Source organism: Urocampus carinirostris, chromosome 3, assembly GCF_059441175.1.
Source record: "Urocampus carinirostris isolate Australia breed hairy pipefish chromosome 3, RoL_Ucar_1.0, whole genome shotgun sequence".
In the NCBI taxonomy this organism is placed as follows: domain Eukaryota; kingdom Metazoa; phylum Chordata; class Actinopteri; order Syngnathiformes; family Syngnathidae; genus Urocampus; species Urocampus carinirostris.
In genome coordinates, this window is record NC_142351.1 from 40,001,959 (window position 1) to 40,015,597 (window position 13,639).

Sequence of the window (13,639 nt, forward strand, 5' to 3'; positions counted from 1 at the left end):
TGTACGCTGGGATTTATATACCGGCGTTTCATTTCCTAACCAATGTGTCAATCATCATTTGAATCAGTCACTATTGGCTAAAGTTATTCAGAGGTAAAGGGGGCGGACCCTTTTGATCATTTACAGGCTCGCATAGGCTAAAGGGGCGAAAAAAAGCCTGCAATTGGCCGAAAAAGATGAATGTGAATCACACGTTGGGTTGCACTACGGCATAGAGAAAACATTTTTTACTATTCTGTATTTGTAAATATTTTACTCTCCTGGATATACTACACTCACAGTTGTAGAAAGACCATGGTTACGTATCATTACTGAACGTGATGGCTACAAGAGAACTTAGGTGAGCTATGCAGCTTTATATTTTCCCGGTATCTTGTTTTAGAACGATCTTGATGTTTCTGTGATGAGTCTATTTCTAAACTAAATTCAATTCAAAGTGTTTAATGTCATATGCACAGTAAAGAACCCCGTTTCCCTGCACAATAAAATTCTTACTTTGCTGTCCACACAGTTGCCAGCAAAAAATAAAATGGAAACTAAGAACTGTTTGGCATTTCTTGAATCCCAAGACTTTAACCTTCAGAATGATATTTGGAACAATGCATTTAAGTGATTGGTGACCATATGCGGACACTGTTTCCGTACATGTCTAAGACACGTATTTGCTTCTTTGCAAGCTTTCGGAATGTTAAGGTGGTAATAAGTTTGACTGAACTATCTGACTGTTTTGTCGACGTTCCCATTGTAGCGCCTTATAATCTGGTGCGCCTTAGATATGGAAAATATAGGACCAAAAACAATTTTTTGCTTCAGTGGCTCCGCCCCCGGCTGCTCATCCAATCAAAAGGCGTGGGGTGTGTAGTGTCTGAAACAGGAAGGCAGAATAGGGAGCAAAAGTTTCCGCTGTAGCTTGGTGTTCTGCTTAATACTCGGCCCATTTAATAAAAAAAAAAAATCTCTAATACCGATATGTGTCAAATTCTCAAATATCTGTGCCGATAATTGGCCAACCTGATAATCAGTCAACCTCTCGTAAAAACGTTGTCAATATTCTCAAGCAAAGGTTGGTTATATCAGTTCACGAGAAAGACTTTAATCTCGTTAAACTCGTTTTGGCAAAATCTCACGTTTGCAACACGCAAAGTGATCGTCTGGTGCGGTGTTGAAGCAAGATAAATGCTTATAGTCATCCAACCATATCCAATCACTACGACAAGTGTGGTTCCAAATACAATCACAGTTATCTTGACTGAATGGAGGAAATAGCAGCCCAGCAGCAACAATGTCTTTCAAGCAACCAAACTTATTTGGTATTTAGAATTTGCAATTCCCAAGCAGTTAATTAATAAGATGAGCCCGGAGGTTTGAGTCTATGAGAGTGTATCGTCTTCTGAGGTGTCTGGAGTGCAAATGAAATATCTTTTTTTTAATGTGTTGACTTACTGGAATGAAACCCCCATGAACATTATTAGTCATAATAAATGCGCTCGTATTTTGAATGCTTGGTTTATTACTTCGGATTATTTGGCTTGACTGCAGTGACAGCTCATTTTTATCTTTTTTCCAAAGTGCAGTATTCTCTTGGTGTTTCACTGTTAATCTGTTCCATAACCACTCGTATTCAGGTAATTTACACAAAGTTTTGACCTTAACAGATACAAGCTACTTTGTATGAGGGTTCGGAGTGTTACTTCAAAAAGGTAATCCGATAAAGTTACTTATTACCTGTTGAAAATTTTAATCAGCAATGTGATCCGGATACCATGATATTGCAGCACTGTGACTTGATTATAGTTTGATTACTTTTGGAAATAAAAGAAACAATAAACTAAATATAAATACAAAAATAAAATGTTGTTTGAAATAAATGAACAATAAAATTGCGTGCATGTGCGTGGAATAAATAAGACAGCAGAAACAAAGAGATGCGGGGCCGGACTTGGTAAATGTAAACAAAGCTAATGCGTACAAACAAAAGAGACTACTAATACATGCCTTACTCACTAAAAAAAGCTTCGTGTGTATTGATTGATTTCTCCAGGACATTTCAATTGTATTATCTTCCTCGACTGCAAAAATGCTTCTGTCTCTGCTTCAGATGTATCCATTCATGTATAGTGTGAGTCTAAGCTTCTGGAAAGCCGAATACGCCACACAGTCCATAAAAAGGGGATATCACTGTTGTATCCATCCATTTGTAGTGTAAGTCTATGCTGCTGTTAAGCCAGGTACAGCAAACCTTGTAAACAGATGGGACGCAACAACGGAACACCCTTTTGGATCGATAGGAAACGAGCACAGTACACAGTTAATTTTGGTGACATTATTTATCAATAAATTGATGTTAAATGGGGAAATGACACCGGTTTTCATAATGACTTTGCTCATGCTCGCCTCAGATTGCTTGCAAATGCCATGTACAAATGGTTATATGTTTGTCAATAGTTATGTAGACCAGTAATGGGTGTCCTTGTAACCAGGGTTGGGAGGAGTAATTAAAAAATGTAATCTGATACAGTTACTAGTTACCTGTTGACAAATGTAATCAGTAACGTAATCTGAATACTATAATAATTAAGTCATGTAAGTGGATAACTTTTGAATACTTTTGGATTAATCCAGTACAAAAAATTTTAATACAAGACAAAAATAATATAAATCAAATTACTAAATTGTGGTTAATATAGATGAACAGTGTAACTTTGAGGTCAGGTAATTGCTTGTAGTCCTAAAAAAAAGTTCTCAAATTGTAACCACATAATATAGTCTGGCAAAAATAAAATGTTCTCTTTCACATGGTTAATTCAACAAAAACAAGTGCCGTATTGAAGGAGAAATAAAATAACGACCAACAGTAAAGTGTTTTTACTTGCAAGCATGCATCGCGGGCTTTACAAAAAGCAACATAGCTGCTGCGTGTGTGTATAAACCTAATTTTTCATGTCAGCGATTGAAATTATGACACAATTTGTCTATCGGCACATTATGTAGACAAAATATGGTTTTAAATGAAATTGTAATCCATCAAAGTAATCCTTACTTTAACTTTATGTACCTGTAATTTGATGTCCTTTTCTGTAATCGTAACGGAATACAGTACCAGTGATGTACACATTTGTATTACTCTAATCTACGCCCGGGTAACGGAAGGCAATTCTCCAAATGGTTGAAGGCAGTTCTCCAATTGGTTTGAGTTCAATTGCATATATTTTCACTGATAAGCGAACATTGTTTACAAGATTAGACAGCATAAACACGTGATAAAGGCTTATCAAAGAAAAACAAGAATTTCAGGATAAATAGCCAAAACTATAAGGTAGTGATTAGAGACCGGCCTAAATTGTAATAATAGTGCAATTAAAAGTAGTACAATTCATTTAGCGACAAATAAAATCCCAAATAGGTCGATGAAGAAGATATGAATACCGTATTTTATGTGCATGGGCAATATATGTATTTCACACCGTACAGCGTGCTTGTTTAGGGTGGTGATGGCCCTGTGCAAGAACTGTCTCAGAGCCTGTCAGTCTTTGTTTTAATAGACTTTTAGCGCCTACCAGGGGGCAACAGCTTGTCAAGTGGTGCCATAATTCGCGATACAGGCAAATATCTGCAGTACTGCAATGCACCGAGGACACGAAAGGGGATATGGCACGAGAAAATTATTTTCCAACACCGTTGCTGTTTTTAAGAAATCCAGACGCCAGATGCCAGAAGACATCCTGAGCGAGCTATGAATAGAAAAATCTTCAAATCAAACATTTAAGAGAGGTTGTGACAATGATCGCTTACGTTCCGTTTCACAAACTACAAGGTCGCTTTGGAAATTCCATTGCTAGCTGTCACATCTGCTTTTGTCTGAATTTGATTAACCCTGCAATCATCGGCGTCTTTGTTCTCCTTATCATTTTCTTTTATTATACACTAATCAAAACAGGCGGCATCGAGAATAAAGTGTGCACCGTGACTGAAGTTCTTGTCATAGTGAGAAACTAAAATGAGATGACAGTTATTTTCCCAAAACGTGTTCCATCAAAGAACGGAACGTTAAACAATGGAGAAATTGCCGTGCAATCTAGCGAGGGAACAGAACGATTTGAGGTCCACACTTGCTCGCTTGCATATTGAATTTCAGGACGTTGGAGGACAATGTGAGGACAAGCACTTTTCACCTGTCTTTGTTCCTTTTATCCTCCACGAAATTCTAAACTTGAGCGCCACGTAAGAAAAATCCCATTTGCTGGCATATTGTGTTCTTATTTATGGAAAGTTAAGAAGCGAGAAAATGCAGTTGCACAGTATTGCCCTTTGTCCCAAATCTGCAAGTTGGAGAATCTTGACTTTTTTATTCCTCACCGTGCATTCACCTTGTTTTTCTCTGTTATCTTATTATCTTAATTTTGAAAGACATGGTCCATTCTCTCTGTTTATAGTAAGGTCGGGCTTCTCTTTGGAATCCGGAGCCACATTGAGTATAAAAAAAAAAAATGTATAACATTGGCCAAGGGGCCAATCCTATAGACCTATCTACTTTTTTAATTTAAGAAAAAATATACATTCAGACATCGACATGTTCGTTTTCTTTGGATTTTTTAAGTAGATTAGTTTCAAACATCCACACCCACAATGATATATGAAATTGAGGTTTAGTTATGAAGTATTACTGTGGGTGTTCTTTTTACTTTGTTTATTTTTGTAGTAGTCACATTTTTATAGTATCTCTGTAGTATTGCTGTAGCAATATTTTTGTAGTATATCTGTCACAATATTTTTGTAGAAGTATTTTTGTAATATTTCGGTTTTTATATTTCCTAAGTATTTTCTTTTAAGAATAAGTATTACTGTAGTGATATTTTAGTAGTGCTGTAGTTTTTCTGTAATTCTATAGTAGTATTTTTGAGCATCTCTGCAGATTTCTTTCTGTATTTCTATGGTAGTATATTTTGTAATATTACTGAAGTTACATTTTTGTAGTATTTCTGTTGTTGTATTTCTATAGTTCTGCTTTGCATTATAATATTGCTGCAGTATTTGTAATGTAACTGTAGCTGTATTTCTGTTTTATTTCTGTCGCAACATTTCTGTATAGTTATTAAGTATTTTGGTTTGTTGTATTTCTGTTTTTTCTGTATTATTTATTTTCAGAATTAAATCAACTAACATATCATGTCTTGTTCTTGCACATGCCGACTGCACTACGTTTAATGCTCAAATTGCACAATGTCTGACCATTTCCTGTTTCTGCACTATGATGTCTATGTTTGCACGAATGCATATGCTGACTATTTTTGCACTATGATGACTTTGCACCAAATGCAATATTGCACAACCGTTACGATACCAACGTTATCACGACAACCCTGTATGTAACATCCCACATGCCGACATTTCTTGTGTAAATACCATGTAAATTATAACTATAGCCTTATCCCCCTTGTCTTATAACATTATCTTCTCTGTTCCTTTATCTTCTTGCTCATACCTCACTATGAATGTGTAAAACTGGAGTGTCATGCCCAATTTCGTTGTCACAATATGTTAGCCCATTTGTAGCAATGACAATAAAGGTATATTCTATTCTATCTATCTATATTAAGTCTCATTTTTAAGCACAACATTTGATAATTGGTTTTGCAGTAATTCTGGGGTATTTTTGTATAATTTCTAGTAGTATTTTTGTTGTAGACACACACAGGGACAATGAGAACAAAATTGGCACCCAAAAACATTTTTTTTATTAGTAGTACTTTTATTATTTTCAAATATATTTTAAATATTATTTGGACCATTTATTTCATGGTGGGCCAGATGAAAAAGCATGTGGAGGTGGTTCGCCGACATAGTGGTGTTGACCAATAGCAGACCAGCACCTAAGGAATGTACTTTGCATAGTTATACGCAAAAACAATGCAGCATTTGAATTGTGTTTGTGTTTGGGCGTTCAGAATAATTGGTGATGTCGTATGATCAGGGAAAATTATTTTTACACCAAAATCATTATAACATCACAGGATCCTGATGGCTTTCAAAAATAATACGTTCAGCACCGTGTTATTTTGTAAATTTTGACATGCGATGAAAGTAATGTAAATTCTTTTCACAAACCAAGTTTGTCCACAACGGGTATCCATACTAGTTCCCCTGGATATTTGCAGTCCAGGAAGCCACGCTAAGTTGGCAGACAATCACGATTTGTGAGGAGGTCTTGTAATGGGGAAATCTGTTATAAAAATATTGAATCTGTTACAAAAATATTGATGTAAAACTGAAAAGTGTCACTGCAAATACAGTATAGTCATGATTTATGATTTCTTGAACTATAACCTTTTTATTATGTATGTCAAATATAACTCCTTCACTTAATTAGTCGTAATTAATTTTCCTCATGATGATTCATTTATTTTACTGTAATTATTTGAATTCCTGATACAATTATTTGACTTCTTAATATATCCAATTATACAGTTCCTCTATGAGAGTATTTTTAGTTAGCTTTGAGGAGAATGACGGCCTTGAGTTTCATCAGTACACCCCAGAACTGGTGTAGATAAAGGGCTAGTGCGAATTAAGGTATTTCCCCACTATCTCATAGGTTTCCTTTTTTGTCCTTTTATAAAAGTCATTGTGACCAATTCTGTTTGCCTATTTGTGAATAAACCATCTTTATTCTGTACCTCATTCGTGCTCAGAATATTCTGTCATGAAAACATGAACAAAACCGCTCAACTCCAGCGTTTGTTTTACCCATCTTACAAGATGGATGTTCAACGAACACACGGAAAAAGGAACGAGTCATTCCTCTTCAGTCCGCATTATGATTTTTCACTTTAGTAGCGCTCAGCTCGTAAAGCCGTGATACATTCACTTTTCTGTTATCAAATTATGAATGTTCGAGTGAACTTCTTAAAGCTGTAAATCTGCCGTTACCTGCCAAGATACATCACTCCAGGAAGAGACTATTTTATTCTTATCTTGTATGGTAAAATAAACGGTACCTTGCCTGTCATTTAAACAAATCTTTGGCAGATGAATTTTGGAAAGCAGAAAATAGAACGGATATTGATTCAACTGACCCTGGATCTAGTAATAAAAATAAAGGGCCTTACAGGCAAAGAGTGCATCCTTTGACCATTAGAAGTCCTTGTATTGGGTCCTTAAAAGTTCCATTCAATTTCAGAGCAGATAGAGAATATTAATAAACAATTGAATCAACATTTGGGGCGGCAGTAGCTCAGGAGGTAGAGCGCTCGTCTTGGGATCAAGGGATCCATGTTCGAATCCCGGCTCGTCCGTGTTACATGTCGAAGTGTCCTTGGGTAAGACACTGAACCCCTTATACCCCCAATAAGCAGGTCAGCGCCTTACATGGCTGCAAGGCCGCTATTGGGAAATGTGGAGCACATTGCGCTTTGGGAAGTCATTGACCTGAAAAGCGCTATATAAATGCAGATCATTTCATTTCATTTCATTTCACATTATATTTATAAGATTTTTCTCTTCACATATTTAGTTTCTTAAAAGGACAGGGTGAATTGCTTGACTATTAGAGTAGAGTGTCCTTAAAAGTTCCATTCATTTTCAAAGGATAAAGAATGTTAATACAATAAAGTGAAAAAAAAAAGGGTTACATTTTCAACTCACATTAGTGTGTGTTATTTGGCCATTAGATGTTGCTATATCCATCCATTTTCTGCACCAATTATCCTTACTAGGGTGACGGGGGTGCTAGAGCCCATCCCAGGTATGCTCGGGCAGTGGGCAGGGGATACCCTGAACAAGTTGCCAGCCAGATGTTGCTAGATTGTGCCCTTAAATGTTTCATTCATTTTCAGAAAGTTAAAGAATAGAGGCTGTTAATACACGCAATTGATTCCAAATAGTATTAATACAATTTTTCTACTCACATATTTAGTTTTTTAAAGGGACAGTGTGTATAATTTAACCACTAGATGTCACTGTATTGTGTCCTGCAACGGAAAACAGGTGGTGACAAACACAAGGATGAATACAAACTACAATACAAAAGCAAGGTTTTTGGACATCAAGGGTACAATGTCGAATCCTTTAGCTGAGCCTCGTGTTATGTAAAATAAATGCGCATTTCTTCACCTAAGATACTTTTAAAGTTTTAATGATTGTGAACCAAACTTTTTATGCATTTCATTAAACACACACAATTAAAGCTATTAGTTGAAAGCTTTTATATATTTTATAAAGCCCTGAATACTGGATAAAAAGAAAAAAATACAAATATTATTGTATTTTGGTCACTATGAAAACCCATTCCATCATCATTCGTTGAACAGTGACAAACATGTTTGTACAATTTACATGGTAAACACAAGAGGGTACTTGGAGACCTCTCAATGTGTTTTGCAAAGGCAAAACAGTTACAGTATGTAGTATCATTTAATTTTCACTATGAATTTTCAGTTCTATCCAATGTATTTTCTAGTGCATAAAAGGCACTGGTTTATAAGGCGCACTTTTAGAATACTAGGCCATTTCATGGTTTTAGGAGCGGCTTATGGTCCAAAAAATATGATTTATTGTCCCTAAATGCCAAAACCTGAAAATATTGTGTTCTTGTTTTGCTTTAGAAAGAAACTATCTTAACAGGTTTGGTGCTGCTAAGGGGCCTGTCACACAGACATTTGCGGCTGAATCACGGCCAGAAATTTCTGCCTTTGAGGCGGACGCTATTGGACGCATTGAGTTCGCCATTAAGACGAGATACAGCGGTGCTCAACATGAGTTCGGAAATTCGCGCGCGGGTGGTAGCGCGAAAAAGTTTTACCCTGCTCAATTCTTCAGAGCGCGGGTACACAGCCTTTCACGAGCGTGTTGAGGCTGAACCACGGCCAGAAATTTCTGGCCATGAAGCAGATGTTGGACGTATTGAGACCGCCATACAGACGAGATAGAGCTGTGCTTTACTCGCGGTCGGAAATTTTCACGTGGTTGGCCGCGTTCAAAACTTTTGAGCTGCTCAAAAGTTTGAGCACGTGTTAAACCGCGTGCCACACACGTGGTCAACACGAGGCAATGACGCGGAAATAACGTGCTATGGCCGCGGCCAGGGCGTGCTTACACATGGGTAGGACGGGAAATTTCAGCGGGTAATCGTGGGTGGAGCATGGTAATAGCATGTTCTGCGCCTGTATCGCGGTGTTATTACGTGAAATTAGCGTGTTACGCGTGTGACAGTCAAACGCCTTTCTCCGCGTATAAACAGCGCGAATGCCGAGCACACGTCAGTTGTGCTCGTGACGTCAAGGGGGTGAACATGGATCCCCGTCAGCGTAGTTTCTCTTCATTTCAAATAAATCTTTCGGTGCATTCGCAATGTTTGCAGCAAGGCTTTAATGCTAGGACCTTGGCTTGGCCTTTTGGCTGAGAGTAAGAGTCCCGGCTCCTAAGCTTTGAAGTGAACTGATCGATAATGGATAATGAATAAAGAAGGTAGACCAATAACCATTTAACTCCCCCCCCCGTCAGCGTAGTGACCTCGTCTCAATCCATTTTTATATCTTGACATTTCTTTTCAAGATAATAAAATAAAATGATGCCATAGCTTGAAATCTTGATCATCACGGGACTGTGTCTTGTGCGGTTATGATATCTACAGCCCGGTGCCGAGATTTACATCCCCTCGCTACTACAACCACTTTAACCTCGATTTATCTCACTTTTAGGGAATGTAATGGCGAATATATAACCAAAACCACTTCGTCTTGCATTTGTTGGAAATGTAATACAACTTAAAACATTCCGTCTTTGGTTTTTGTTGTGAACGTAATCGAACGGTAAATCTTCCCCCCCTCGCGTGAACGCGCATTCTGCTGCGCTTCCAACGAAAGCGATCGTATTCTATATAAAACGCTTATTAAAACTATAAAGCGAGCTAATTATAACAATTGGGAGATCCTAGTCTATATAACGCGTTTATTTAAACAATAAAGTGCGATCGTATTCTACAAAATGCGTTTGTTAACGTGGATGAAAAAGTCACGCGAGGGGGTGTGGCGGTGTGGTTGTTGCGTAGGAGTCGGATTTGGGCACAACACCGGCTCGGGAGCTTTTATACCCGTGGTCCACACGAGAAAATGACGCAGAAATGACGCGATGAGGAAGCGGAACAGTCGCCGGCGTCTGTTTTGCGGGCATACCACCGATGAACGGCGGGTTGTCAAATTTTGCGCATTTTCCATCCCGGGCAACCACGGGCAAAAAAAAAACGCAACATTTTAGCCGTGATTCAGCCGCAAATGTCTGTGTGACAGGCCCCTAAGCAATAAGTATCAAGCCTCTGTGAATGATTTCAGTTCAGAGGGGCTGAAAAATTCTTGCAAAGTTCATGCATAGTTCAGTGTTCTTACAATAAAATTGTATTTTGCAAGCAAAGTGCCCTTGTGTCTATGGAAATAATTGTTTAGATATTGGCTGTATCACAAATAAAAAAAAAACCCCGAAGTGAAAGTTCTACTTGAAATGCATACTTTCACATAAGCCATTTTTCTCAGATGTTATTGTGGAAACGAGTAATTTTAAGAAACTTAGCAATGTTTAACTGTTGTTTACAGTACAATAGTAGAAGCAACACACTTTTTCTAATTAAAAATGTGGGTGCAACCTTTTTTGATGTGACCTTAGCCTACATAGATAAATAAATGCATTTTTTGTATGCCATAATAAATGAGTCAACATACCAAAAATGAGCTGGTATAGGTTCATCCAATATAAGAGAACTGTCTGATAATGAATGAGTTAAAAATATAAAGTTTATTTTATCACTAAGAGGCACTAAATAACTTAGTGTCTCTTTAAATTGGACAGTGCCTTTTCTGCCTTTTGAACAAATCGTTTGTGTATCAATTTGCAAAACACCGAGTAGGAAGACCAGAGGTGGATTCAACTGACTGAGAAGACGGATTAAGTAATAAAAGCAAAGCATCTCAAAGGCTAGATGTGTAACAATTCTTTTTTTCCCCTAAGCATAAAATATTAAATGAAAGTAAGAACACAGAACTTCTCCAATTTAAATGCTTACAGAACAAACGACGGCTACAAGGACGTCAAAGTGCTTCCTCAAAGACCTATGGGGACATACACGCATTTTCTTCCAGAGTAGAATTAAGTCCATAGACAGAAATGACCTTCTGTCATGTTCTCAATCCAGACACAGAGACAGAGATGAGAAGCCAGTAATTGCTCGAGATAGCTTTGTGCCTTTTATATGAGCACACAAAGAAATGATAGAAAATTTTGCCGTCTCCAAACTTGATAGCCAAAAAATTGTTCCGATCTCCTTGGGGAGGAATTGTGTTGTTTTACAAGCAGACCTCACACAAACATGCCATGAAAATTTAGCTTTTAGCAAATTCCCAAAGTACGATTTAAAAATAGAGTTTGTATTTCTGTAAACACGACAGCTCAACCTTGTGTTCTTGCTTTAAAGCATACATATTGATCCTCGGGATACAGCATTTATCTGTTCTGAGGTGGGCATCACAAAGTGAAACTGGCTTATAGCTAGGGGTCAAGACCTATGGTAATAAGTTGATGTTTTCTGTACCACTATTCCCAGAACAAAATACGACAGAGTAAGAACTGCTTGTGTGCAATATAAGTTTAAATATACATGTAAAGGAAAAATAAAACTGTATTCACCCTTGGTGTGATATGACTTGAACTGGTCAAGTAGAGAAGCGAGTGGATGCAGAGGGGTTGAGAAGAAGGTAACAGCAAATTAAAAATGAGGCAGGTTTTAAAACTTCTTACGAAGACGTCCATGCTCTTGAAAATGTCCTTGCTAGATTGCTTCCTTGGTGAGCACTTTTAAGGGACTCTAAAGCATGTTTTGTGCCCCGCTTGAAATAAACTGCACTGTTTTACCCTGATCCATTATCATTGGTGAACTATTGCCGAGAGCGGAGGCTGAGGGAGAACACTTGTGTCATACATGGCGGCTCTCTTTCCACCTCAAATGAACAGCACGTGGTCGACTACTGCCGAAAGAATTGCCTGGGGGAAGGCATTTTCATTCTGGTTTGGGGTGGTGAAGCATTCCAATGTTACCCACTTAAAATGAACAATTTACAGCAATCCATTATCCCCAGTAGACAATTGCAGAGGGCGCGGAGAGAGCTAACCGGCATAGCGGCTTGTTTTGTGGATTTTTTTTCTGCCTAAAATAAACAACAACCAAGATCCATTCTCCCCAATCGATTATTGCTGAGGCCAGAAGAGATCATGTATATATGCATATATATATATATATATATATATATATATATATATATATATATATATATATATATATATATATATATATATATATATATATATATATATATATATATATATATATATATATATATATATATATATATATATATATATATATATGAATAAAATAACAACATTTTGTGCAGGCTTGGGGAGTAACGGAATACATGGAACGGCAAAAATGATGTTGGCAAGCTGTTTGGATTTATGTTTATTTTGTTTCTGTCGCATTTTATGTTAGTTTTGACGGAGATCAAAGAGATCAAAGTCAGGAGAGAAAGCTTCATCATAATATAAGTCATAATTTTATTAATATTTAGTTTCTTTTGTCTTTTATTAGCATATTTGGTATTGGAGTAATCCAAAAGTAATTGAAAGTGATCCAGTTAAAGTAACCCTACCCAACCCTGTATATATATATATATATATATATATATATATATATATATGGTAACTTATATTTTATAAAAATGAGTTCATACAAATATTTTTAATCTTGTATTAAGTATTCTTTCATTAGAAAAATCACGCTGCCACTTTGGCAAAAAGACCATACTTTTATGGAGCACTACATCTCAATAAACTCTTTGCAAGTGACCCTTTTCAATCATTCCTTCATTCATACGGTGGACAAAAAACATTTGTAAAATATCACTCGTGTGTGATTTGCAGAAAAAAAACAAAAACAAAAAACAAACAAAACAAAAAAGTGCTGGGCGGCACGGCAGATGGGGGTTAGCGCGCAGCCCGATTATGCAGAGGTTTATGGTTCAAGTCCAATTACCGCAGGCTCCCCATGTGGAGTTTGCATGTTCTCCCCGTGCCTGTGTTGGCATCTTCCAGGCACTCCGGTTTCTTTCCACATTCCAAAACTATGCATATCAGGTTAATTGGCCGGTCCAAATTGTCCCAAGGTGTGAATGCGCGAGTGAGTTGTCTGTCTCTGTGTGCCCTTCGACAGGCTGGCAACTGGTTCAGGATATCCCCTGCCCACTGACTGAGAGCTGGGGATTGGCTCCAGCACCCCCGCGACCCTACTGAGGATAAGCAGTGCAGAAAATGGATGGATGGATGGATGGAAAAAAAGTGCTTATTTATAATTCATATCCTGCTAAAATGATATTAACTAAATGGCACACTTAAAATCTTCTTGATTCAGAATGCACACTATCAACTTGCATTTATTTTTCAATGTCCAGTTGACAGTTTGCAGACTACTTCCTGGTTCATGGACAGTAAAAACCGTTGGCCTGAATCTAAAAAGAACCCTGGGAAATACATTCTTCAATGTGCAAATTTCTAGCTACCACAATCAATGATAAAAGCCTCGTACGAATGTTCATGTTCAGCA

General features: G+C 37.3%; 1 protein-coding gene across 4 annotated transcripts in view; it reads right to left on the minus strand.

Moving 5' to 3' along the window:
- Positions 1-13,639, minus strand: part of ncam2a (neural cell adhesion molecule 2a) — a 343,057-nt gene that overhangs the window by 106,877 nt on the left and 222,541 nt on the right. The window lies entirely within an intron of this gene.